Raw genomic sequence first — 26,841 nt, 5'->3', positions numbered from 1 at the left:
AACCCCATTGGAAAAATCAAGAGAAATCAAGAGAGAAAAAAGAGATTCTTTTTGGACCAAATCTTTTCTGAACCTCTTACATCACTTGTCAAGGCAAGCTGTTTTCATTTTTGTTTTAGAACATCATTTTATTGGATATGCAATGTGGTCTATATATATTGGGCTTCAGCAAAAGTATATGTACATTGTTCCCCCCCCCAGAATTTTGATTGTATTCATAATTCGTATTTTGGGAGCTCCCAAAATAGCGAGTGCCTGACTGGTCTGCATTGCAAAGATTGCACCCCTTTTTCCCATGTACTCCCAGGGTCCTGGTGCTGACCTCTGTCACAGAATTTAACCTCATCATACTGATTCACATGTCTGGGCTCACCTAATTCTGAACAACCTCAGCCAGAGAACAGGACTCGGCACAAAAGCTGTGCTCAATTAACATGTCAAATTGGAATAAAACGTTTTTATCCATACCATTGATGAAAATGTTCAAGCAGGCAAGGCTGAGTATTGAGTCTTGTCTTGCATCACAAAACACATCTCCTATTTTACAACTATTCTTAAAAGCAACTGCCTTTGAGCAAGATTTTTCAGTTAGATAATGGACAATATTTCAAAGTTTTAAAATGCAAAATGCAGATTATTATCATCATCAAGCTATCAACTGGCACTACTATTAGCCCAGTGTTTTCCAAACTACAGGGCTGCAACTGATTAATAGGTTGTGAAATCAATCGAGTGGGTTGTCAGTAGCCTTAAGAAAATGTACAGAAAATATAAAAGGGCTGCTCATGTTTTAATTACAAGTATTGTTTCAGGAAACTTTTGTTACAGAGGTATACAGGGGTGTGTGTGTGTGTGTGTGTGTGTGTGTGTGTGTGTGTGTGTATTCTGAGTCACAATGTAAAATGTGCTCATATTCTTTTTACCGTGGTTGAAATCTAAAACGTTTGAATGCCATTGATCTAGCCCATATTTTTCACAGCAGACAGATGTCTTTCTAAAATTAAGATAAAGCCAGGGCAAGCTTCATGGGTGTGATACTTGTTCCATTGATCAGTGCAGTTGCACAAGGCTCTGCACTTGCAAGGACCCACACTTGGTTTAATGCTCTTCTGTCACCATTGTAGAATTCTTAATAATTCTGAGTATTTGTGTGAGCAGGGAAGATCTACCAGACAGCAGTGAGCACACACAATTGCCATCCAGTAGCAGCTGTGCTAAGCACATCAAGCTGCACACTCCAGCAGCTGGCCTGTTTGTCTAGCACATGACTAGCCTCCAGGCAGTTCAGGGCACAGTGGGGCCAAAGTGGTTGTCTGGGGCTCGATTTGGGTCCAGATTCATGTCATCAAACAATAGCAGCAGAATTATCTGCACAATGGGTCACAGCCCCAGGAGAAAGGAAAAGTTTCACCTGGGGACAGGACGGAACCTGTGCTGGGAGGCTAGCTTGTCCATCTGTCCCCAGGGCCTGACCCTGCCTTGCCTACACAAATATTAACTCTTCTACTTCTTGATGCTGAAACAGGAACTGCCAGCATGAAAGCAGTAAGTTTTGAGAGTAAGTTATTATAAAACAAAAGCGAATATAGTAACATCATAATAAAGCACATCAGGGAGTTATACGAATTCTTCAAAGCACTTAGAACCTTTGGTTTTAAAAACTGCTGCAACATTGGAAAGCGAATCTCTATAGGTTTAGAAATAGAATGTAAATATTATAGTGTTAAATGAGAAAAAACAAACAAGCAAACAAACCACCCAGCCACTATTTTCACATGACACTTTAGATGAACCAATTATTAATGAGGGAAGCAATGTTAAAACTAAAATTTTTTTTGTAATTGAAGATATGACAACAGAATGCCTAAGTATGTGTTTTGGTTCATATACAGATTATGAAGTCACTTGTGGTTTATTATATGACCTCCAGAAGTTTACAGGAAATGTCAGAGGAAACATGAAAAGGCCATTGTAAAATTTACATACATGATTAAATTTAAACTTACACAAAACTAATATATATGAAGAGTTAAATTATTTTAGAAAAATTATTCCACAAAATCAGTTCTAGATGTGTTAAACAATTTATATTTTGAAATTATCAGAAAGTGACATGTTATCATAGTCTATAAAGAATTCTTAACTTCAGTAAGTTGTATCCACAGATTCTTCTTAAAATTAAAAATTATCAAAAATTATTTTTAATTTTTAATTTTTCCAGATGATATCAATTTCAATATGCTTTAAAATTAAGTTGCTAAAAGTATAAATTTGATGATGTATTAGTCCATTTTCATACTGATATAAAGAATGGCCCAAGACTGGATAATTTATAAAGGAAAGAGGTTTAATTGACTAACAGTTCAGAAGGGCTGGGGAAGCCTCAGGAAACTTACCATCACTGTGGAAGGGGAAGCAAACACATCCTTCTTCACATGATGGCATGAAAGTGAAGTGCAGGGAAAAGCCGGGAAAAGCCCCTTATGAAACCATCAGATCTCATGAGAATTCACTCACTATTACAAGAACAGCACTAGGGGACCACCCCCATGATCTAATTATCTTCCACAAGGCCCTCCCCCAAAACATGGGTCTTACAATTTAGATTACAATTCAAGATGAGATTTGGGTGGGGACACAAAGCCAGACCATATTAGATGGCTTAATAAATTTTTAAGAAAGTGAGCCAAAAACATCTTATAAGTAGTCAAAATATTAGTTTATTGAATTACCTTCAAATTTTGATTAATTTGTTGTATTTACTGATTATATAAAATTATGGCACCAAAAGTATTTTTTGCAATTTATAAGTTTGTGTCGTTACTCATGTATTACTATTACTCCTATGTTTGTCAAGTAAAATTTTTTTTTAAGGAAATATCCTTATACTTTAGAACTTTAGTATCATTCTCCTCCCCACCCACTTCAATAAGCTGGTCTTTTTTTCTTTTTTTTTTGAGATAGGGTTTCACTCCATCACCCAGGCTGGAGTGTAGCGGTGCAAGAATGGCTCACTGCAGCCTGGAACCCCTGGGATGAAGTGATTCTCTGACCTCAGCCTCCTGAGTAGCTGGGATTATAGTCATGAGCCATTGTGCTTGGCTATAATAACACTTCCTGTTTTTTTAATGTGAGTCCTACATTTGCATTTTGCATTAAGCCCTGCAAATTGTATAGCTGGCCCTGAATACAAAACTGTATTTAAGTCAACAAATTATACTGAGTTGCTAATTTTACCCAGAAATATGAAATTGATCAAAAAGAAACAATTAGGATAAACAACTTCAAGGGGCTTATGTTCTAGCATTCTAAGTAATTTTAGTATGTGGCAGAATCTAAGGATCATATAAGAAATGAAGATTATAGGAGTGTTTACAGAACTTAAATATTATTTTATTTATGACCTCCTAGGATTATTAAGTGCCTTTATGGGATAACTCAAATGTTTATCATCTAAATTCTGACTTCATCAGAAGTTTTAGGCCTGGGTCCCAGTTTCCATTTACCTGCATTCCCAGTCACTTTGCAATTGTATGGTTGGTTGTGTCAGAAAGGAAATGCCTTGATAGAGCCCTTCTCTATTACTAATAGAATGAAGACAAATTGTGGAATAAGTTCAGATCTGGCCTATTCTATGCTTCTATACATAAGTGTATGATATACTATTTGATACCCTTCCATTTAATGTCATCAGAAGTTTGGAAGTGTCCTCAGTCCAGTTCATGCATCGCTCTAGGTCTATTCACTTTCCTTGATTTTGGTCTTGAGTAGAGCAACAGCTTGTGCTCAAGGAGCCGTCATTGCTGCCTCGGCCTTGACTGCAGACTGCTTCATTGACTGTTCCTCTAGACCTGCAAGTGACTCAACGACACACCCCAACAGCACTGTACTTCAGTCCACACTTCAAGCTTCCTGCCTCATGTTCGAGGAATTTTCTGTTGCTGCTGAGATATGAGATGCCTTGGATCCCACTTGGCATCCATGTACCCACAACCTAAAAAGTACAGGCAAGTTAAATACCCTTTGGAACAACCTTTATCAGTGGGGCCAGGAATTAGCAGACAAATCTTCCCTACCTTCTATTGAATGAGGTATTCAGAGATGAAGTATCTTTGTATAGTTTTTCTGAAGACATTCTCTGAGACCAAGCAGTTTTTTGGGAGCTATGGGCAGCTCAGTAGGGGTTTTACTTCTAAATGAAATGAATAAAATTGATGACTTAATAAATTTACAAGAAAGTGAGCCAAAAACATCTTGTAAGCCATCAAAATATTCTATTGATCTATTGATATTAAAATTATGTTAATAGAATTTCTGTTCCACTAATACACAGTTTTGGCTCAGGCTTGGTTTTTTAGGGAATGTGGGCTGAGATATGAATATGCTACAGTGGTATTTCTGACATGAACCCTTCAGAAGCAGCATAGAAACTGACTGAAAGCACAGACTCTGGCCACATTTCCTGCGTTTGAATCCCAGCTCCTCCATTTAGCCCCTGTGTGACAGAGTCCGTCACTCAGTCTCCTTTTCTCCGTTTCAGTCACCTCACATAAATACATTATACCTTCTTCGATTTGTGTCACAGGCTTATGTAAGTATTCTCATGTATTTACTCTCACTTATATTTGAGAATTAAGTGTATAATTCTGAGAGACATGACAGAGAAGACGAAAAGGTAATTAAAACTAAACAATGAAAAGATGTTGAATCCCCAAGTGGTTGGAAATTCCAGCACTACGTCATTAATATTGATGTCATCTACTTCATGCCTACCTGAGCCACATTCAGTTCCTTGCTCTCCATCCTCATTTTAACCCCCTTTTGCAATTTGCTCATGTCTCTTTTGTCTTGAGTACTCTCTCCTCCAATATACTTGCCTCCTTTCTCGCTTGCCCTACACATTGCCAAACTCCTTTTTATTTCACAGATCTCTGTTTATATATCACTTGGGGACTCTCCTAATCTCCAGAATCAGGAGGCAGTTTCCTTGCACTTATTCCCATTGTAACTAACATATTTCTTACTTCTCTATCAGAAAAGCCAGCTCGCTGTATTTCTTGTTTATCATTGAATCCCAACATTAATTTTTAGTTCTTGGCCTATGGTAGATGTTCAATAAAAACTGATAAATTATAGTTCTCATTTATTTATTTTTTAAAAATAGATTTTTAGAGCAGTTTTAGTTCAATGAAAATTGAGCGAAAGGAACAGGTATTGACCATATAACCCCTATCTCCACATATGTATGGCTTCTCCCACTATCAACATCTGTGCCAGAGCAGTATATTCATTAAAATTGATGAGCCCACATTGGCATGTCATGATCACCCAAAGTTCATAGTTTACATCAAGATTCACTCTTGGTGTTGTATATTCATTCTACAGTTTTAACAAACATATAAACATATATATCCACCATTATAGTATCAAAGTAGATACACAATAGCTTTACTGCCATAAAATCCTCTGTGCTCTGCCCGTTCATCCTTCCCCCAACCCTTGGCAACCACTGATTTTTATACTATCTCCATAGTTTTGCCTTTTCCAGAATGTCATGGCATTGGAATTATGTAATATGCAGGGTTTTCAGATTGGCTTCTTTCACTCAGTAAGATGCATTTAAGTTTCTTCCATGTCTTTTCATGGCTTGATAGCTCATTACTTTTCAGCGCTGAATAATATTCCAGCATCTGGATGCGCCACAGTTGTCTTTTTTTTTTATTTTAATCCGTTTACCTACTGAAGGACATCTTGGTTGCTTCCAAGTTTTGGCAATTATGAATACAGCTGCTATAAATATTCCTGTGCCGGCTTTTGTGGGGACATAAGTTACCAAGGAGCATGCTGCTGGACCATATGGTAAAGAGTATGTTTAGTTTTGTAAGAAAATGCCAAACTGCCTTCCAAAGTGGCTGTGCCTTTTTGCATCCCCACCAGCAATGAACAAGAGTGCCTGCTGCTTCCTTCACATCTTCACCAACATTTGGCCATTCTAATAGGTGTATAGAGAAAAATTTATTTTTATTTTCTAAAAGTTCTAATATTTATATTTTGAATATTTATATTTTTATAGAAGGCTTATTTTGCTACAGAACAGCATACTAGCACAAGTAGAAAATTCACAAATGTATCATCAATAGTTCAGGAATCTGCAAGCCAGTGTCTAATGAATGCTATAGACAGGTGCGTATACTGTCACTAACACTGAGTATTCACTTCCTAGGAAATAATGGAGCATAGGGCAGGCTGAGAGCAAAGGGCCCATTTCTGAAATCTCTAATCACATATAAATACAGATGGGTCCTCAGACAGCACTGTGATATCAAACTCACTCCACGGCAAAGTGACCATTATTATCACCTAGGCCGTGTGATCCTCTATTCCAGAATATTTCAAGGAATATTTTATGTTTTTATCAGATAGGAGTTAGCTGTGCATATTGGAAATTTAATTCAAATAGACAAGGCTTTCATATACTCTGGCTTTGAACCAAGGAGTCAGTCACTAACGGCAGCTATACTCAAAAAGCTGTCAACAAACCTAAAGATTTGAAACTCAGAGCTAAATGTATATATCTGCACTATGATTTTCTCTTCCTCATTGGGCTTCTATTTTGGAGGGTTTTCTCAATAACATTTTGTCTCAAAATAACCCCCTCCCTAGAATCTTCTCTAAAGTGAAACAGCACTGGTATTTGATGTCATTTTAAAAATTACATTATGCCCTTAGAATCTAGTCATCACATTTTTCACTGGGATTGAGACATGTTCGTCTTCATTATCCATTTCCCACCAGAACACAGAAAAACATATACTTCCCTGGATTAAATAGAAAATTATTTAATGTGATCTAAGCAAGTGCTTTTTTCCAAAATGATGCTTATCAGTGTAAATCAAATTATTTAATTCCTCTGCTTAAAACCTTCCAATTAAAAAAATTACCAAGAAGAAAACCCAGAATCTTACTAAGTCTATGAGGGCTACATGGACCCACATAATCTGATGCCTGCCCAGCTCTGGCTTCCTTCTTCCCTTTCAGCCCTGCCCCCTGTGTCTTCAATCATGCCATCTTTGCAGTTTCTTAAATATACCAAGCTTATCCTTACTAAGGATACTATCCTTATCCTGTGCTCGGAAAGAGCCGCATGTTAGCTCCTTCTGTATGTTTAATGTCTTGGTTCCAATCCCCCCTTTACCTGTGAGGTCTTCCATGGTACCCGATTGAAATCGTGCCCATCTCTCCTCCCAGCACCACTTGCTCTCCATCACAACACCCTGCTTTAAGAAAAATCCCATTTATCATTATCTGAATGCATCTTATGCATTTATTTTTGAATCTACTTTCCTCTTGGTTTCCATGGATGGACACTATAATCCAGAAGATAGAAATCATGTATGGTTTTCATAGGAGCAGGAACTTTGCCTCCCATGTTCACACTCCCAGAGCCTAGAACAGACATAGTAGGCACGTGGGAGATACAAATGAATGGCTGACTCAGTCGAGGACTGAACTCCTTCCTGCATCATGGTCCACTATCTTTTCAGAGACAGATGCAAATGATGCAGCTTCACCAAGCCACAGACTTGCCTTAGTAGAGAGCAACCCCCACCCATACACTTCCCAGGGAACCAGTGTGTTACAAAATGCTAGTACCCGAAACACCTGGAGACCTGAGACAATCAAAGGCTCAAAGGTGTGAAAGCCTCCTTCCTTCCATATCCTGGATAGTATCATTGTTTTGAGTTTGGAAACTATTCTTAGGAATCTCAAGATTCAGGATGTTCCCCAGTTTCATGAATATGCTGTGCTTTGGGCTGTACCTGTGGATAAGACCAAGAAGTAGAACTAAGATGCAATCCTTCTCTAAAAGGGAGTTACTCGCATTTGTTGGGAAACAAGATAAATTGAGGTAAAGAATCAGAAGGAGGAAGGTGTCATTACTGACATCTAAAATGCTTTTTTCACGACTTACATTCTGCCTAATAAGCATCATTAGCTTCAACTTCAGAATATTGAGAAGAAAAGCCACACAGAACAAGGTTCAAATCCCAGTTTCTCAACTAAGATGTTCTTCAAGACTCTCTGGCCCCAGAGCCTTTTCTTCTGCATCACAAAAGCCTCATATGTGTTGCTTGAATAGCAGCGATGAGGGTTCAAGAGAGGGACCTGGACAATGACACCATTAACCCCTTAACTCTTGACCCAGTCCCAACATATGCTCGATGCAGGACTTGTTTCAAAGGCTTCATTACTGTCACTTATGTCATCGTCTTATTTGATAGGCTTTTGGGCTAAGCCTGAAATCTCAAGGTTTGAAAGTTTCCATGAAGACTTCACTGTTCACAGTAGCATGTTCTTCATTATAAGAACTGTGGTTTTAGCCCCCTGCTCTGATTTATATTACTGTTAGTTTTATTTCAAAATCATGTACAAGTTACCATATCATTGTATTTCTGTTTCCTATAAGCTAAAAAAAGTCATTGTAAAATAAATTATAAAGAAATATAATTACATTACACAATATATACGTATTCTGGTACATGACAAAAATGGCCATGAATTTTCATGCCTCCCTATATCCATGTCCTTTGCCATGTAACTTCTCAGCTCCTTCCAATAAGAGGTGAATCTATTTATCACCTTTTGAATCTACGCTAATTTTATGACTTGCTTTGGCCAATAAAATACAGCAGAAATGATAATGTGCCAGTTCTGAGCCTAGGCTCAAGGTCTTGCATTTCTTTCTTTTAGATCTTTGAAATCACCATGTGAATAAGCCCAGAATGACTTGGAAGATGAGAGACATGGGGGTCCCACTGTCCCAGGCAACAGCCAGCCATATCCCAGAAGCAGAGGTACCGAGTTGATCTGTCACTGTCTCATGATTCCTGAGAGAGCCCAGTTCAAACCCAAAGAACCACTATGCTGATTACAGCCCAAATAAGCTGAATAAATGGCTGTTTTCTCAAATAACTAAGTAGGCAAGAGCTCCCTGATACACCTATACTCATGAAAGCTATTCATATATGCAATATTGTAATAAGTGACTTACTTATATAATCTCAGCCTTCAAGTTTAATACCATCTTCATTTTATACCTGACTCTTACAGAGGCTTAGTGACTTACCTTTTCTCTTCTCCTATATAAAGTAAACCTATTGATTGCACTCTATTGTTACTACAGGAAATGTTAGTTGGAGCTCCTTAGCTGTGAGCTTTATATTTTTATTGCTATACTTAAATATAAACTGCTTCCCATTTGGCCTCCAATTAAGCAGACTGAAAAATATAAAGCTTGAAAACTCTTTTGACAAATTATTCTTCATATTTTTTGCTTAAAAGGCAACCTTAGAACATTGAAAGGAAGAAACAAGCTGAAGTTATACAGAAGAGCCAACTTATCAAGGGAGGTTTTGCCCATGCCTTAACAGATATTGACAAAGTGCTGAAGAAACCACGGGCCCTCTGAAGAATCCAGCCTGGCCCTGGTTGCCTTAACATCCCCAAAGGTTACTCTGTAGCTCACTCCTCAGAGGGCCTTCGATAATACAAATTACTCGCTTGCAAATTTATGGGATAGTGTGTCTTGAGAGTGTCTTTGAAGGTACACAAATGAATGCTCTGTTTCCCTCACTACAAAACTCAGACAGTACCAAGTCATGGGCCAAATTCTGTTGATTCTGCTTGTCTTTGTTAACTAAGCATCCCTCCCCCAGCGGACTGCTATAAACCAGGCTTCCTAGTGGCCGTGTGTAACAACTTCCTGAGAGGGTGGGAAAAAGGCAGTGTCCTCTCACGTTGGCTCTGCAATTCATAACCTGTAAGACTCAAGATCTCCAGCAAAAAAAGATAGTTCAGGCAGTCCAGCGGTTGGCTGAAAGTTGTGTTATTTCAGGATGTCAGTAAGGTGAGACAGAACAGAAAGCGCTCAACAAGCACACCTGTGTTCCAGAAGGAGAAATGCAAAGTCATAAATGAAAAGATGTAATTAAAAAATTTCTACTTGATATCCAAAGCAAATAAAGTGCACTTAATTTTTTTCTCACCTTGCCTCCAGTTTTTGTTTTGCTTCTTGTTGCTCCCAAGTATTTTATACACTTTATCAACACCTTCTTTCCCCAAGGGCTGTGTGTATTTGTGTGTGTGTGTGAGTTTAAGTGTACACACATAGAGGCAACGGGCTTTGGGGACAATAGAGGAAGGAATGGATGTAGCTAAAGAATGAGAGGAGAATGTACCCATGAAAGTCAAGGAAAATGAAAAGCTGTTTGATAGTAAAATATACACACAAATGGATAAGAAATTTAATTTATGAGGCTTAAGAAAGCCTCAAAATTATAATAGGCCACGTTAAATTTGATTATCGGAAACTTTCAAAAGAACTCTTCTTACACGCCCCAGTTCCTACAATGACAGTTCCAATTCAGTTTATTAAATGATTGTTCTATAGGACTGGCCCTGAGCCAAGCAACAGCTGCTTCATCTCTGCTTTCTGATGTTGAATATGAATTAATGTTCTTCATTTATTGTACCTTGTTTATTAAACTAACCTTCTGACATTTCACCAGGACTCATTAGGGTAAAAGTCTGTCTTCTACGCAGAAAGGGTGACTTTGAGTTAGATGAGGCTTAGGCTGGTTGGGTTCATCTGCGGGGCTCCTTAGCAATTGTGGGAGGGAGGCAGGTGGGTCTGAAAGTTCCGGTGAGAGATGATACTGAAATGTGGACAAAGGAGACCCTAACAATTATCCTTCTAGTCTGTGTTTTGCAAACTATTTGTATGGTCTTTTTTAAAAGAAAAAATTTTACCTTTCAGGATTTTCAGTGTTTTATCATTTTACTTAATTACAAAAATGCTTATAGGTACTGAACACATGTATACACCTGTAGGACAACTGTAAATCCCAAAGAAATAAACTATAAAAATTATAAATTCAAAATAGGAAAAGGAATTTAATAAGGATGGTTTTGTTTTACTGAAACGCAGTCATCTAGATTGATTTAATGAAAGCCAAACACATTTTCGTGCTTTCTGTCTCGTTTTTTGGACTTGACTCTTTTGCCTTTGATAAAGTATTATTTAAGACATTATTGTTATTTTTGTTTAAAAAAGTAAGTCATTTTAAACCAATTAGGTTCATGGGGCATTTCAAACTGTGTTCCAAAATGCAATTCTAGGAGGAAAAAACCCATTGAATAAGAAGTTTTCCACTGTCTTTTTATAACTACCTGGACCGCTCCCTTATGAACTACTCCATGTGCTTGGGTACAAAGATGGCTGCCCGCTAATGTGTTTGCTAGCAACGGGGGCTTCATGCTGACCCCTAGGACTGAGTCTTTTTGAACTAGGCATGACTGGGCTGCCAACTGCTGAGGTATTCAATGTCTTCACTATTTAGTTTCCTCATTTAAATTGTGAATGCTGCTTCTACTCATCATGCTATGATGCCTTTTGGTCTTCAGTAGTGCTAAAGGGATAGAAAGACAAATGCAAATTCAGACATGGAAACTGAGTAGCAGCACTCAATTACAAGGTAGTTGTTTCATGTCTAGAATTGCTTGTAGTACTATATAAAATTACAAAGCCAAAACTATCACAGAAATTCTACACATCAGAGAACACATCATATTTGCACACCATCTCCCTAGTTTATTGTTTTGCCTGGGGCTATTTGACCTTGTCTAAATAGAATCTAAATCTAATAGATTCTGTCTAAACACAGTGAGTAACTTTTTGGGATTTAGAAATGTACTGTAGAGGACTCTTATAATGGGACTGTGGAGAGCTGAGTCTTACAAAAACATCTGATCATCACAGGTAAAAAGATATTTTTTTGCTAAGGTGTGCTCCTAATTGAATTCTACTTTTCTCCTTTATCTAACAAACTAAAGTTTTTAAAAATGTAATGATTTTTAAAAAGATATCATGATTTTTAACTTGACATATCTTCACACCAACATTCATAGACTATTTTCAAGTTTATGTGTTTCTGGTCAAGCCAGAGGCTGCTCCCTTGCAGCGTTTAATACCTTTGATGGAAAATAAAATAAATCATTTCTTATTTGATACAGAAAAGAGAAAATAACAAAATTAAGTAAAAATGTTTTATGCCCCTTGAAAAAAGTTAACCTGAAACCCCAAAATATTATTTTGATTGCTGTTGGATAGAGACCATCATCCAAGAGATAGGTTGGCAGACAAGGGCACCAGAAATTTCTATTAAGTGCCTGATTTCATGCAGTGCTTCATTAAATTCCTGAAGACAGGTTTCTAGTCTGTACAAGAACCAACACACATGTATTCATACCTTCCCCAGAGCTTGCTGAAACTTAGGTGTCAAAGTCTCCCCGAATAGACTACTCTTCTGTAAGGGAATATGCAAACTTACTAGTCCATGGGCCACTGTTTCCTAGCACTAAGTTGAAATAATTCTGGCAACTGGGATCCGGAGATATCAGAGATTTCATCATCTGCTTACTGGCTGAGCTGCTCAAGGTCACTGACTAACTTAATGGCTCAGAAGATTATTGTGATCCTGAAGGAAACATTCCAGAACAAGTCATTCCTATTTATAGAAACAGCTTAAAAATGTTCCCAATAAACTCTTTACTCTGTCTACTTGACTTAAAATATAATTCTATTGCTCAAGTATTTGCATATGTAAATTTGTGTGTTTGTATCTGGATAGGTCATGATTTTCACCTTAGGACAAATCTTTGGTTTGCTTCTTAGAAACATATTCTCTTCATTCTACCAAAAGCCCTCCAAAATTTATTTTTTGAAAAAGTTGTGGCAGAGCCTGCTACTTGTCCTCTACTATTCATTTTCACCTTTTCTGGTAACATAATTTTCAGCAGACACAGGATTGCCCTAAATAAAGGCCATGTTGCCATGTTACCCTGCCTCCCTTGCTGCTAAGTGTAGTCATGTGACTAAGTCATGCTCAATGAGAAGCAAAAATGTCAAAGCAACTTCTGGGACACTCACATGAGAGTTGGCTGACACGTGCTCTTTGCCTTTTCTTTTTCAATCCTTCATCCCTCCTGCTGCCTGGAAACAGATAGCACCTTGGACCATGATGATGAGGTCACACCATACTAGTAACAGGATGGTGGACTATTGTCTGAGGATTTCCAGGAGCAGCTTCCCCTTACCCACCCTGTGCTGTGTTTTTTTCTACTCTTTTACATGAGGAAAACCCACTCGTTTTTCTTGAGCTATTTTGTTGAAGATGGTTAATTTTGGAGTTTTCTGTTCCTTGCATACAAATCTAAAATTACAGAATGCAATTTGGTAGGAAGCAAATTGCTTCACTCCCCTCTTCCCCCACCCACCACCCTCTCACTCTGTCACCCAGGCTGGAGTGCCGCGGCACAATCACAGCTCACTGCACCCTCATCCTCCCAGGCTCAAGGGATCCTCCCACCTCAGCCTCAAAGTACAGGCACGTACCACCACATCTGACTGTTTTTTTAAAAACATTTTTTATAGAGACAGGATCTCACTATGTTGCCATAGCACTGATAAGGATGATCACACAAAGATATGCTAACATATAAAAAGAGTGATTACATCTATGCGTGAACGATAAAGAATTTATAGCACATGCATATTAAAGCTAGGTAGATCATTTAGATAGAGAACAGAGAATGAAACTATGTACCAAATCTGCATAAGATAGGGTGAGGGAAGGTCAAATGTTAAGAGCTGTTTGAACAGCTTGGTGGACTAAAATGAGATAATCCAGACCCATAGCCTCTTGGGAATAAACTTAGAGGTTGAAAGGAAAGAGCAGACGGAGGGGCGTTGAGAAAGTATGTGGTCAGGCTGACAGCAGCCCAGCTCACTTTCCATGAAGCTGACTCAGCCTGCCCTGCTCCACCCTAACCTCTGACCTCCTATGCAGTCCCACATGGAGGAAAGCCCTGGGCAACTGCACTTCTTGTTCCTTTAATGCCTCTACTGCAAAAATAACCTCCAGCTGCTCCAGTAGTGCTAGAGGCCATGGGGAAGAACCTGACCCCACTCTCAGAGCCCTTTTAGAGGGAAAGGCAGCCCACTCAAGCAAGCATCTGAGGCCTGAAGATTCCTCTTCCATCTCCGAGCGTGGCAGCTGCAGTAAGAAAAGAGGAGGCCAACATGAGACTTAGTAAACACATAGGAATGGCAGCAGAGGAGGTAGCCATTCCTGGGGGCCCAGGCTCCCCTCAGGAGGGTGTGAAATTGATATGAGCACCGAGCTAAAAAAGTCCCTGGAAAGCCCCCACCTATGCAGAGGTTGGGACGAAGCTGGAGCAGGTTCCTATCTCTCCCAGAGTCAGCACCAGGAAGGGGCAGCTGGTGCGACCTGGGCATAATAACAAGAAACAAAGCCGAAACTAAGGAAGCAGGAACTGGAGCCCAGAAATGTCAAGTAAGTGTAGAAAAGCCACAGGGCCCCACTGGAGACCGGGGTGGGATGCAGGAAGGGCTAAGCAATTGTCCAGATAATCCAGGCGAAATACAGGTGTTTACAATTCTGAGCTATTTCAAGGTAAAAGAAGTTTGTAGAAGTTGACTCAAGTCTCTGCCTCATCATTTCCTTACTGGGGCTCGGATGTATTCCTCTCTGCAGTAGTGACACACGTGCGTGTTCCAGCACGTCTTTTTAATATGGGAGACTCCTCCAGTTTTTGTTCTCTGGACTCCACACTAAGGACATAAATCCTGACAACTCTTTACATTTCTCCACCTGCTGGTCCCCCACCTGCTGATTTGTACACTGCTTCTGTGGAAGTGACCAGAGAATTTCTGCCTGGTAGGCAGAGGAGTACTCAAAAAACAGAGGGTGATGCAAGGCCACGCAGCAAGGTGTTGGCAGGCTGCCTGATTCGGGGTGCCTGCGTCAGCGTGATAAGCCCTCCGAAGCACCACGCTCACAGGAGGGTAGGGCCAGGGTTGTAGAGGTCAGGGATGATGCTGATGCAAATGCTGTTAACGGACTCAGCCAGTTTTTAATTAATTTGTCTGAGTATCTAGAGACTTGAATGTCTTTTCTTGCTCTCCTCTCTCTCTTTGGTCAGCTGGTAGGTTTGAGGTACCAGGCCATCGGACTGCATTCTTTTAGATTCTCTCCAACAAATGTGTTGAAGAGATCCTTCATCCAGCACTGTGCAATATCACATCATTTCCTGTGATTAGAGTCATCTCTGTCTACTCCTCACCCCAAACTGAACTCTTTCAAGTTTTCTGAAATTAAAAAACAAAACAAAACATTTACCAAACATGTATTTCATAGGTATCAATGAGTGCAAGGAGGTTAAGAAGATGCCATGGCTACCTTCAAGGCGCTCATATTCTATTTGCAGAGGACACACATGTATGCACGTCCACACATGCACAAAGTAATTGTTCAAAGACAACAACCAAAGAGACGCAATCATTTTTGTCATTTTTCAGAATGAATGGGCAATGATGGCTGTTATTATTTAAATGAGGGAGAGAGCTTCAGCCAGTCGTAGAGAGGAGAAAGGACAGCAGTAATCAAAGAGGACTGTGACAGGCTAGCGTTACGTGTCGAATTATATCTCCCCAAATTCAGGTTGACGTCCTGACCCCCTGTACCTCAGAAGGTGGCCTTATTGGGAGATAGGGTGTTTACAGAGGTCATCAAGTTAAAAATAAGTTCATTAGGCTGGGCCTAATCCAATGTGACTGGGTAGTTATAAAAAGGGGAAATTTGAAAAGAGACACATATATAAAGAAGATGGCCTTCTATAAGCCAAGGAGAAAGGCCTTGGATCCTTCCCTCACAGCCCTCCATAGAAACCAAACTTGCTGACACCTTCATTTCAGACCTCTAGCTTCCAGATCTGTGAGATGATACTTTCTGTCATTCAAGTCACCCAGTCTGTGATATATCACAGCAGCCTGAGGAAGCAAATATGGCTTGATGCCAGGGTTAGCTCTGAGTAAGCAGAGGAGGATGGGGAAAGGCTTAACGCTGGAGAAACAGGACAAACAAAAGAAGCCCATCGGAATGCCAGGCACATTCTGAGAAAACCAGTTTACCTGAAGCCAAGCGTTTATGTAGGAGAGTGGTAGAGCGTAAGGAGTCCTCAGGTCTGTGCAAACTGGGCTGTGTTCTAGGCCGAGGAGTTCGCGATGTGTTCTAAGGGCAGAGGAGAACTTTGGTGGCACTCAGAAGCTTGTCATAAGACGCAGGGTGTGTAAAGAAGACGGTGAGAAAGAGGATTGAGGCTAGGGTGGAGAAAGGGTGCTCAGTCACAAAAGTAGTTCTCGAGCTTGGCTGCAAACTAGAGTCACCTGGGTGACAGGCTGGCACCAGCCCCCATGGTTATCCAAGACTTAATCCTGGGAACCTGTGAATGTTTGAATATGTGGCCAGAGACTTTGCTGATGTTAGGATCTTGAGAGGAGGAGATTACCCTAGGTTATCCAAGTGGACCCGAAATGTAATCACAAGTGTCCCTCTAGAGAAAGGCAGAAAGAGATGTGACTGACACCAGAGGAAGAAGGCTGAGTGACAAGGCAAGTAAGGGGAGATGGGGCTATGAACAAGGAAGGAAACATAAGGAAATGCATTCTCCCCTAGAGCCTCCAGCGGGCAACACCTCAATTTCAGCCCAGTGAAAGCCATTTTGGACTGCTGGCCTACAGAATTACAACCACAGGAGAATAAATTTGTGTTCTTTTAAGCCACTGAGTTGGTGGGAATCTGTTACAACAGCCATAGACAGCTAACACACCTGGGGAGACTCACAAACATCTGTTGCCTCCATCCCATCTCAGAGAGGCTGAATCTGTTGAGAGTGAAGCCCGGTAACATGACCCAGGTGTGCAACAAGGTCAAGAACCTTAGGAGGCTGCAGTCCAAGTGTGAGGTCCCAGGAACCCAACCAGCAGGAGCAGCTGGACAGAGGAAGAAAGGAATGCAAAGGCATCGCGAACAAAACACTGGGACGAGGAACTGCTCAGTTACTTCATTTAGGGAATAAAGCAAGAGTCAAAAATGAAATGGACTCAGAATCTGTATATCTGGAGAGCACCGGACTCTTCATACAGGGGAGGAAGGGCAAGCAAGCTGGGGTAGGGGTGGGCCTGATTTTCATTGTCTGTCTGGGGTTGTCCAGCAGGAAGTTGTAGAGATATGATATGAGGGCGGGGGAGAGAGAAAGCGGGGCTGAAGATAGCATTGGGGCATCATCCACAGAGATGGAAGTTGAAGCTTGACCATGAGTGAGATTTCCAAGGGAGTTTTTTTTTTCTTGAGGCAGAGTCTCGCTCTGTCACCCAGGCTGGAGTGCATTAGCACAATCTTGGCTCACTGCAACCTTAGCCTTTCAGGTTCAAGCGATTGTCCTGTCTTACCCTCCTGAGTAGCTGGGGTTAGAGGTGCGTGCCCCACATTTAACTAATTTTTTGTAGTTTCAGTAGAGATGGGGCTTCATCCTGTTGGTAAGGCTGGTCTCAAACTCCTGACCTCATGATCTACCCACCTCGGCCTCCCAAAGTGCTGAGATTACAGATGTGAGCCACCACTCCCGGCCCCAAGGGAGTTTTAAAATGAGAAAATGAGAGTGAGGAAGAACAGAACCAGGCTTTCCATACAATTGTAAAGAGCCAGATGAGTAAGGAGACAGAAGCAATAGTCAGAGAGACAAAGAAGTGCAAGAGAAAAGCTCGGCGCATGTGTGGGGAGGGAGACGACAAAGTCACACCCTGCAGAGAAGGTCAAGAGAAGAATGACTCATTTCCAGGGCCCGAAAGGTATCCTCTACTGTTGCTTCCGCATTCTCCCCACCCACTCTCCCCAACAGACCACTCATCTGATATCTGCCCCACCTCTTAAAACAGGGAACCCGCTTTCTCAAAGGTCACCGATGGCCTCTAATCTGCCATCATTTCTTAGTCAGTAATTAATGTCTACACCAAAGAGTTGTGAGAGTTAGATGAAATACAATAGGTGAATTGCCTATTTTTACTGCTTGGCACCTAGGAAGTTCCCCAAAGTGATATAGAAATGAATGGATAGATAGAGGCGGAGATGTACAAGAGCTCCGGAATCCCAGTTTCCTATAAAATGGCTTCCCAGGTAAAAATACAGGACTCAGTTAAATTTTAACTTCAGAATAGAAGTAATTTTTAGTATAAGTGTGTTCCAAATATTGCATGGACCAAACATACTAAAAAATTCTCTGTTGCTTGTATTCATTTTCTATTGCTGCTGTAGCAAATTATCAGAAATTTAATGGCTTTAAAATAACACAAAGTTATGGCCTTACAGTCCTGTGTTCAGAAGTCTAATATGCATCTCTCACTGCGCTAAAATCAAGGTGTCAACAGGACAGGGCCCCATTCCTTTCTGGAGGTGCTAGCAGACAATGTGTATTCTTGCCTTTTCCCACTTCTGGGGGCCACCCACACTCTTTGGTTCACGGCCCGTTCCTCCATCGTCAAAGCCAGCACTGTTACATCTCTCTAACCCTTCTTCCTTAGATCTCTCTGAGTGCAGCTGGCAAAAGTTGTCCACTTTTAAGACCTTATTTGATTAGATTGGGCCCACTTGGATAATCTAGGCTATTCTCCTCTTTCTAGGTTCATATCTTTTTTTTTTTTTTAATGGAGATTTTTTTTTCTTTATTGAGAAACGTAAGACTTAGGTATATCAAATAAAACCAATTTCTGCGGGGAACAAGATTCATATCTTTAATCACATCTGACAGTCCCTTTTGCTAAGTAAGGTAATATAGTCACAGGTTCCAAGGATTAGAACATAAACATCTTTTGTGGAATATTATTCTGCGTACCATATTGTTTATCTAAAATTCAAATTTAGCTAGGTAACCTGCTGTCTCTTTGCTAAACCTGGTAATCCCACCTGTAAAATTTTGATTAACTGGAAGGAAAAATGCTAATTTCCCCTTCCCATAGAGCCTCAACTATATCTTTTATTAATTCTTATTTCCCTTCTATGATTCCTCCGTATGCATCTCCTTCTATGCTGTGTTATGTGTGTTTCAAATTTTATTCTTTTTAAATAGAATTTTAGCCTTGGAACTCCCAGGCTCATGCGATCCCCCACTTCAGCTTCTCAAGTAGCTGGAACTACAAGCATGCACCACTGTGCCTCGCTAATCTTTTCTATTTTTTGTAAGGATGGGGTTTAGCTATGTTGCCCAGGCTGGTCTCAAATTCCTGGCTTTAAGCAATCCTCCCACCTCAGTCTCCCAAAGCACTGTCTAACGTTGCACATTTTACTGAGGTCTGTAGCTGTTTGTGAAATATATATGTGTGTGTAAAGAGAAATTCTACTATATCTTGACTTCCATTACATCTAAATGAGATTTAGACTTATGTAATCAGAATTAGGAAGGAAAAACAGAAACCACTCTAGGTATTTCAGGCAGGAAAAGAATTCAATACAACGAACTGGATGCATACAAAACTCCTGTAAGGGCTATGAAAAGTCAAGGGTGAAAGTTCAGAGAAGGAAGTTCAGGGAAAGCCACAAACTTTCAAATTTGCTGCTAGCTTTAGAGACAGAACGTGTCAGGGACTACAGGAAACTGCTGGTGATGGTTATCGTCTGCTTCTAACGCTGACGTTGATGATTCACAGGGAGGTGTCAGGAGCCAGTACAAAACGTGGCATTTGCTGAACCCATGCATTTGCTCTCTTCTACAGCGTAGCATGATGTGGCTTCTACCTCTCTTGTACCTTCTTAATCTCATGTTAGTTTATGACCTGGAACTCTGTTGGCAAGGATGCTGGAAAATGTGGTTTCCAGGCATCCAGCCCCCAACAATGAAGGAAAGAAGGTAACAGAGAAGCTGGCAGATACAGCTAAAGAAATAAACAACTCCAGAGGCTGGAAGGGAGAAAACTTTTGCCAAAGAAAGATTAAAAAAAAAAAAAAGACGAGTGCATAGATTCCTGATTTCCTGATGACTGTAGAATATCTCCCACTCTAAGTGTTTGGTACCACATGCAATTTCTCTTTTAAGATAATGCTTTGGGCCAGGCATGGTGGCTTACACCTGCAATCCCAGCACTTTGGAAGTCTGAGGCAGGAGGACTGCCTGAGTCCAGGAGTTCAAGATGAGCCTGGGCAAGCTGGCAAAACCTCGTCTCCATAAAAAGCACAAAACTTAGCAGGGCATGGTGGTGAGTGCCTGTTGTCCCAGCTACTTGGGAGGCTGAGGTGGGAGGGTGGCTTGAGCCCAGAAGGTTGAGGCTGCAGTGAGCTGAGATTCCACCACTGTACTCTAGCCTGGGTGACAGAGTGAGACCCTGTCTCAAAAATAAATTTTTTAAAATAATACTTTGTTAATTTGTTGTGGCTGCCTCATTGTTTTCTGGGCTGAGCCTAGTAATAAGATTTCATTGACTCTATGCTCTTGATCATCAGAATTTTGTTTTCCACATTTAAGGTGGCATCATGTACAGAGAGAAATCTTGATAAATATGTTTGTCTCCAGGGCTAATTACAAAACTATAAGAATATGATCATTTTATTATCTATTGTTGTGAAACAAACCACACTCTAAAACTTAGTGGCTTAAATCAATAATTTGCTATTTCTCATAATCTGCGGGTTAGGCATTCAGGCAGGATTCAGCTGGCTCTTCTGTTCCTGTGATGTTGGCTGGATCACTCACTCAGCTATATTCAGGTGGTGGCTAGCCGGACTATGAGATCTAAGGAGGATTCCCACACCTGTGTGGTGCCTTGGTGCTTCTCCATGTGGGTTCTGTCCGTCCATCCATGTGACTAACTTCGGCTCTGCACAGTGCAGTCTCAGACAGGCTCCTCACACTGTGTTTATACACACACACTATATACATGTACTACTGACAATGTGTTAAATGTTAGTCAAGCCTAATGTTTTATTTTTTTTTTAATGGGCATAAATAGAAGGAGAAGATCTTCTATTGTGGGTTTTTTTTTTTTTTTTTTTTGAGACACAGTCCAGCCAGGCTGGAGTGCAGCGGCACGATCTTGGCTCACTGAAACCTCTGTCTCCTGGGCTCAAGCAATTCTCCTGCTTCAGCCTCCCGAGTAGCTGGGATTACAGGCATATGCCACCACCCACAGCTAATTTTTATATTTTTAGTAGAAACAGGTTTCACCATGTTGACCAGGCTGGTCTCAAACTCCTGACCTCAGGTAATCCGCCCATCTTGGCCTCCCAAAGTGCTGGGATTACAGGCGTGAGCCACCGCACCCGGCCTTGTATTGCTTTTATTACACTTCACTGAGGCAATCACTGATCTACTTTTCCATTTCAGTCTCATTCCTTTCTTAGTTTTCTTGCTAACTCCCTACCCTAATCCCTTCTACCTCCCACAAGGTGACATGGGGATCTTACTTCACCTTTGTATACTCTTCCTGTTGCCTGGATTTTTCAAATATCTAATAAAGCTTGGCTTTGTTCCACACTTCACAGTAGGTATCCAGGAAATACAGGTATCATGTACTCAGACCTGAGCACTGTAAGAGCTTACAGCTTGTAGTTGGGTAAAGTAGATTTGTTCTGCTATTTTGTTTTGGTTTTTGTTTGTTTTGAGACAAAGTCTCACTCTGTTGCCCAGGCTGGAGTGCAGTGGCACAATCAAGGCTTACTATATGCCTTGTGATACTTGACCTCCCAGGCCCAAGCCACCCTCCTGCCTCAGCCTCCTGAGTAGCTGGGACCACAGGTGTGTACCACCTGCCCAGCTAACTTTTTAATTTTTTGTCTAGAAAGGGTCTTGCTGTGTTGCCCAGGCTGGTCTCAAACTCCTGGACTCAAGCAATCTGCCCACCTTGGCCTCCCAAATTGCTGAGAGTACAGGTGAGAGCTGCAGCACCTGTTCTTTCCTAAATGCTATCAAGTACACATGTAGATCCCTGACACTTGTGAAGATGTATACAGATACACAGCCTCATACCTCTAAAAAAATCATTCGGGAATTAAACACTGTTACGAATTATTTGTATTCTCATATTGAGAGGAAGTTTGAGGAAAACTTAAACTTTTAGGAGGCAAGTATGTGCCTTTTCATCTTTGTGTCTCCGAAGTTCTACCACAGGGACTAGCAAATAAGTGTTTGTTATACTAAAGGTGCTTAATAAGTGTTTGTTATACTAAAGGCTGGCCATTTTCATTTAACTAACACAGCACATATTGCCTTATTTTTAGTTTGCAAGCTGACATGTATAATTTGTTCTGCAAATACTTACTAAGAAATTCAGAGACACACAGTAAATGCTTTTTTTTTTTTTTTTTTTTTTTTTGAGACAGAGTCTCACTATGATGCCCAGGCTAGAGTGCAATGGTGACATCTTGGCTCACTGCAACCTCCGCCTACTAGCTTCAAGCGAGTCTCCTCCCTCAGCCTGCCAAGCATCTGGGATTACAAGCCCCTGTCACCACATGGGGCTAATTTTTTTATTTTTAGTAGAGACAAGGTTTTACCATATTGGCCAGGTCTCGAACTCCTGACCTCAAGTGATCTGCCTGCCTCAGCCTCCCAAAGTGCTGGGATTACAGGCATGAGCCACTGCACCTGGCCCAGTAGATGCTTTTTATAATGTAAAAATAAACCTCAAATCGTCACAAAAAAATATTGGATAGAAAATGAAGCAGAAAAAAATAGATTGACCATTGCACTTATAAGTGCTGTATCCTTTTAGTTAAGAATACAAATTAATTTTCTTCTAGTCTTTAAAAAGTCATGTGTGGGAGTGTGGAAACAGAAGGGAAGGACCTGAGGCACAAGCCAGGGTGGAGGGATTCTAAGTGACCCGTTTTGATTCCCCATGCATGCGTTGGCCAGGATGCTCTCCAAACAGGCCTCAGTAGAAAAGAAGAAAGAGTCCAGCTTCCTTTCTAATCAGACCTGAAGCTCCTGTGTGCAAGCCCCATAGTCCAGGCTGCCTGCAGGCTCCTGATAGCTTAGGCAGAAGCAAGGGAGCTGATAACGGGGCAGAAGCCTTGGGAGCCACTAGGTAGCCCAGGGCCTCCCTTCCTGGTAATTCTTGTGCCACATGTGATGCACCCCTCCAGGGCCTGAGCGAGGGCTAATGAGGGCCTCTCCATTTTTCCATCATGTCTAATTGAACCCAGTTTCTGCCTGGTGCCCCTCAGCTTCAAACGGGGGACCGAACAGTTTGCCGACGTGACAGTCCTGTGGCACTTTCTCAGCAGTATTTTGAAAGAAGCACTGGAGGCAGCGCCTCATGCTGAGAAGCATGAAATAGGCGCAGGGGTGTGTGTGGGTGTGGGCTTGGAAGGGAACCTGGGCTCTGACTGGATGCCATTTGTTTCTTTTATTTCAGGCTGCTGTTCTTGTTGCTTTTACGAAGACATTTTTCTCTCGCACATGCAAAAGCTCGAGCTGTGTGGGCCATCCATTTCTGCCCCTTCACACAGACAAATCCAAGCTGCATGGTGGCTTGGCCTTTCTCTGCTGGGAAGCAGCCCCAGCTCACCCCACAGGCTGCCCCTGGGCTGGCTGGCAGAAAAAAAAGAGGCCTGCTCACGGATGCCAACTTCTGGGGGTGCTGCCAGAAGGCACTGGGTGCTTACCCTTATTGAGACTAGAGAGAAAAAAAAATACAGGATCTTGCTAAGTAGTTTCAAGCCTGTGGAGCAGTCACAGAAGAGACATTCCTGTTAGATTTTTCTAGCTGAAGGCTGTGTTCCCTAAGCCAGGCCCTCCTTCCAAGCCTCAGCTCAGTCCCTCCACTGCGAAATGAAAAGGCTCAGCTAGGGGTGTCTCATGCCCTGGTTGCTCCCACTTTCTATCATCCCACAACCTCCTCTGGACTAGGAGTGGTGGAAGCCATTAGAAGCCTGGGAAACCCAAAAGAATGGAAAACCCCCAGCTATATTCTTTGGACTTAAAGGATAATGTGTGCATCTAAATACTGAAGCCACACCACCAAGAACTGACCCAGAAGCTTCTCCCGTGCCTCCAGCCTGTCCCCCGCTGAAATTCTGAAAATGTCTCTGCTCACCTTTCTAAAGGAATACGCAAGACTGCTTCTGCATTGGCTGCACTCCCACCCCACCCACAACTTCTCTTTCTCATTTGTCTATCTAGTTAGCCCTATCTCTGATTGCGAGAGTGATGCTTGGTTTAAAAGACATCTCTGCAAAGTTCTATAGTTCATCTCAGCAGGAGAGCTCAAGGGAAAACAGAGAGGGTAATATGTCAACCATGTTTTAAAATAACCAAGGTGATACATATAATAACATCATGCCAGCTTGCATTTTGTTCCTCCTACAGCTCTGGGTAGGGAAGATAGATATTCACATCCCCACGGTACAGATGCAAATACTGACTCCGTGAGATAACTGAGTTGCCCAAACTTTCAAGGCCAGTTAAAAGGCAGAGTGCAGACTGAAAACCAAATCTTCCAAGTCTTAGTGCCCCATTCACAGAGCTGTTTAAAATATGGATCATCTTTCTGGAGGAAACAGCTTTACTACCTTCTCCGCTCACTTGTTCTTGGATTGAGAGGGTGGAGGAGTGAAGGACGTGAGGAGAAGTCATCTTAGAGTTAAAACTTTTCAGAACCATTTGACTCTTGCTCTGCTATGCTTAAAAACTGCTTCTGCATCAAGGGTTTACCCAGAAACCCATCATCACAAAACCAGTAGCTCCTTTTGTCACATGTAACTACTTGAAAGCGTAAAAGCAGGCGTGATCATCCAATGACAGGTTCAGCTTTCCTTTGTCTGAGATAATAAAGCCACAGCATTCATGGGTTATGATTTGGGTGGGGCATCCGATAGAGCGGCATCCTCTTACTGGCCATCTTCCCTGCTCTGATCACATCTTTTAGTAGCTGCAGAAATGTTGCAGCTCTTGCTACTGACTAATGGGGCTACGTATTTCATGTTGAACGTGAACAGAGAGAAACTAAGAAACTTGGATAACTATAGCTGGAATATGAGTTTGGAAAATTTAGATGTTCTCATTTATTCTCATTCAATCCTTTAAGACAGGCATGGCTTCAGTTCTGATTCTGCACAATTTACTCGTGGGTTTATGGGGAGGAACCCATTTCGATTTGTTTCAAAATTTACTTTAAAATATTACTGACTGGTTTTATTAGGGGTTCATATCAAGGTTTTTCTTCACGGTTTTGTATTGTTGAGGTCCCGGGAAGGTCCATGAATATTTGGAGTATGAAGTAGATCTGCTGAAAAGACAAACAAACCTCAATAATGCTACCATGTTTTGAAAAATACTAAACAATAGGCTTCTGGTGTTCATTATTTAAACAAGATGAACTGAAAGAACGTTTGTCAATCCATTTTGATTTGAAAAATTCAAAATCCTTCTTTTTTAAAGTTTGAATAAGCATCTCCTTTACAATGAATTTTTAAACCCACAGTGTACCATTTCATCCTCTAAAAATGTAACTGATGTGAACTTTGAACTACTGTGGCAGAAACAGTTTCCAGTTTTGCATTTTGGAGGCTTGGTGGGGGAGGTTTTTAGAGAGGTCACATTGAAAAGTCTGAAATACCCGAGAGTGCTCAGCAGAGCTTTTCCTGTAACTTGAAGGCATATAAAGCTGAAGGGCAAAACACAAAGAAGATGTGCCAACGGGAATTCTATTTTAGGGGCATCGCTACCCTTCACCAAATGGGTAATTTTTAGTACACTTACCAGGTTATATTGCCTTGCCAAAAACAGTGCGGTGGTTTTGAGTGTCTTTTTTTTCCCCACTTGGTTAACTACTTCTAACCCAATATTTCTGAACCACAAGAGTTCAACCAAATGCTTTAAACTATGAACACCTCTTTACGTTTCTTCGTCACACACACACTCACTCCCTAATGGGAACCTTCTCATTGCTTTTAGCCTTCACCCCAGTAAAGCTGGTCATTTGGATATTATGTTTAACTGGATTGCTTCATTTTTGCTAAAAATCATTTAATGCAATCACTGGAGATGTCTATTTCTTAGAGATCTATTAAAGTAACAGCTTTTAAATCAGATGGATTTCAAAGGCTATCTATGCTCAGTTTCCTCATCTAAAAAAATGGGCATAGTAACAGGACCTCTCTCAAAGGAGCCTGAGAGTTACAACTGGAAGATGCCAGTGAAACCCTTAGTAAGTGTCCAATAAGCAAACGATGTGATCTTCCTAAGTTCAAACAGGCATCTTTCATTCTTTGGACCAGGGCTTTGCGGGAATGGTAGAGGCAGGCAGGGACACTGAGATGTGTGTCCTTGGAGAACTCTGGAAGTGGGTGGGGCAAGAACTCAGTAACTCACTCTCAGGGAAGCTTCCAGCCTCCCTCAGCTTGTCACAACTGCAGAAGCATGTTTTCCCTTTCAGATCAAGAAATAAAGAAATGTCTTCAGTGTCCCCTTCTCCTATGCCTATGTCCCAAACTCCATACTGGCCCAGCCTTCAAGCAGAAAACTTGAGCTTCCTCCTTCAAGTCAATTCAAATAGTTCCATTCCAGTAACAAACAAAAAGCAAGCTTTCTCTTCATTTGTTAAATTCTTAAAATGTTTTCATTGTGATAAAATACACACAACATAAACTTTACCATCTTAACTATTAAGTGTACCATTAACAATGTAAGCGTTAAGTATACTCACATTGTTGTACAACCAATAAAACCTCCAAAACTCTTTCATCGTGTAAGACTAAAACTCTCTACCCACTAAATAACTCCTCATTTCTCCGTCCCTTATAAAAGTCTGACTATGCTTGATATTTTACATAAGTGGAATCATACAGTGTTTGTCTTGTTGTGACTGGCCTTTCACTTAATATGATGTCTTCAAGTTTCATCTATGTTGTAGCATATGTCAGAATGTCCTTC

Source organism: Sapajus apella, unplaced genomic scaffold (genome assembly GCF_009761245.1).
Source record: "Sapajus apella isolate SASKATOON/1434 unplaced genomic scaffold, GSC_monkey_1.0 scaffold1, whole genome shotgun sequence".
Taxonomy (NCBI): domain Eukaryota; kingdom Metazoa; phylum Chordata; class Mammalia; order Primates; family Cebidae; genus Sapajus; species Sapajus apella.
The sequence above is the reverse complement of the archived record's forward strand: the minus strand, read 5'-3'. Positions refer to the sequence as shown.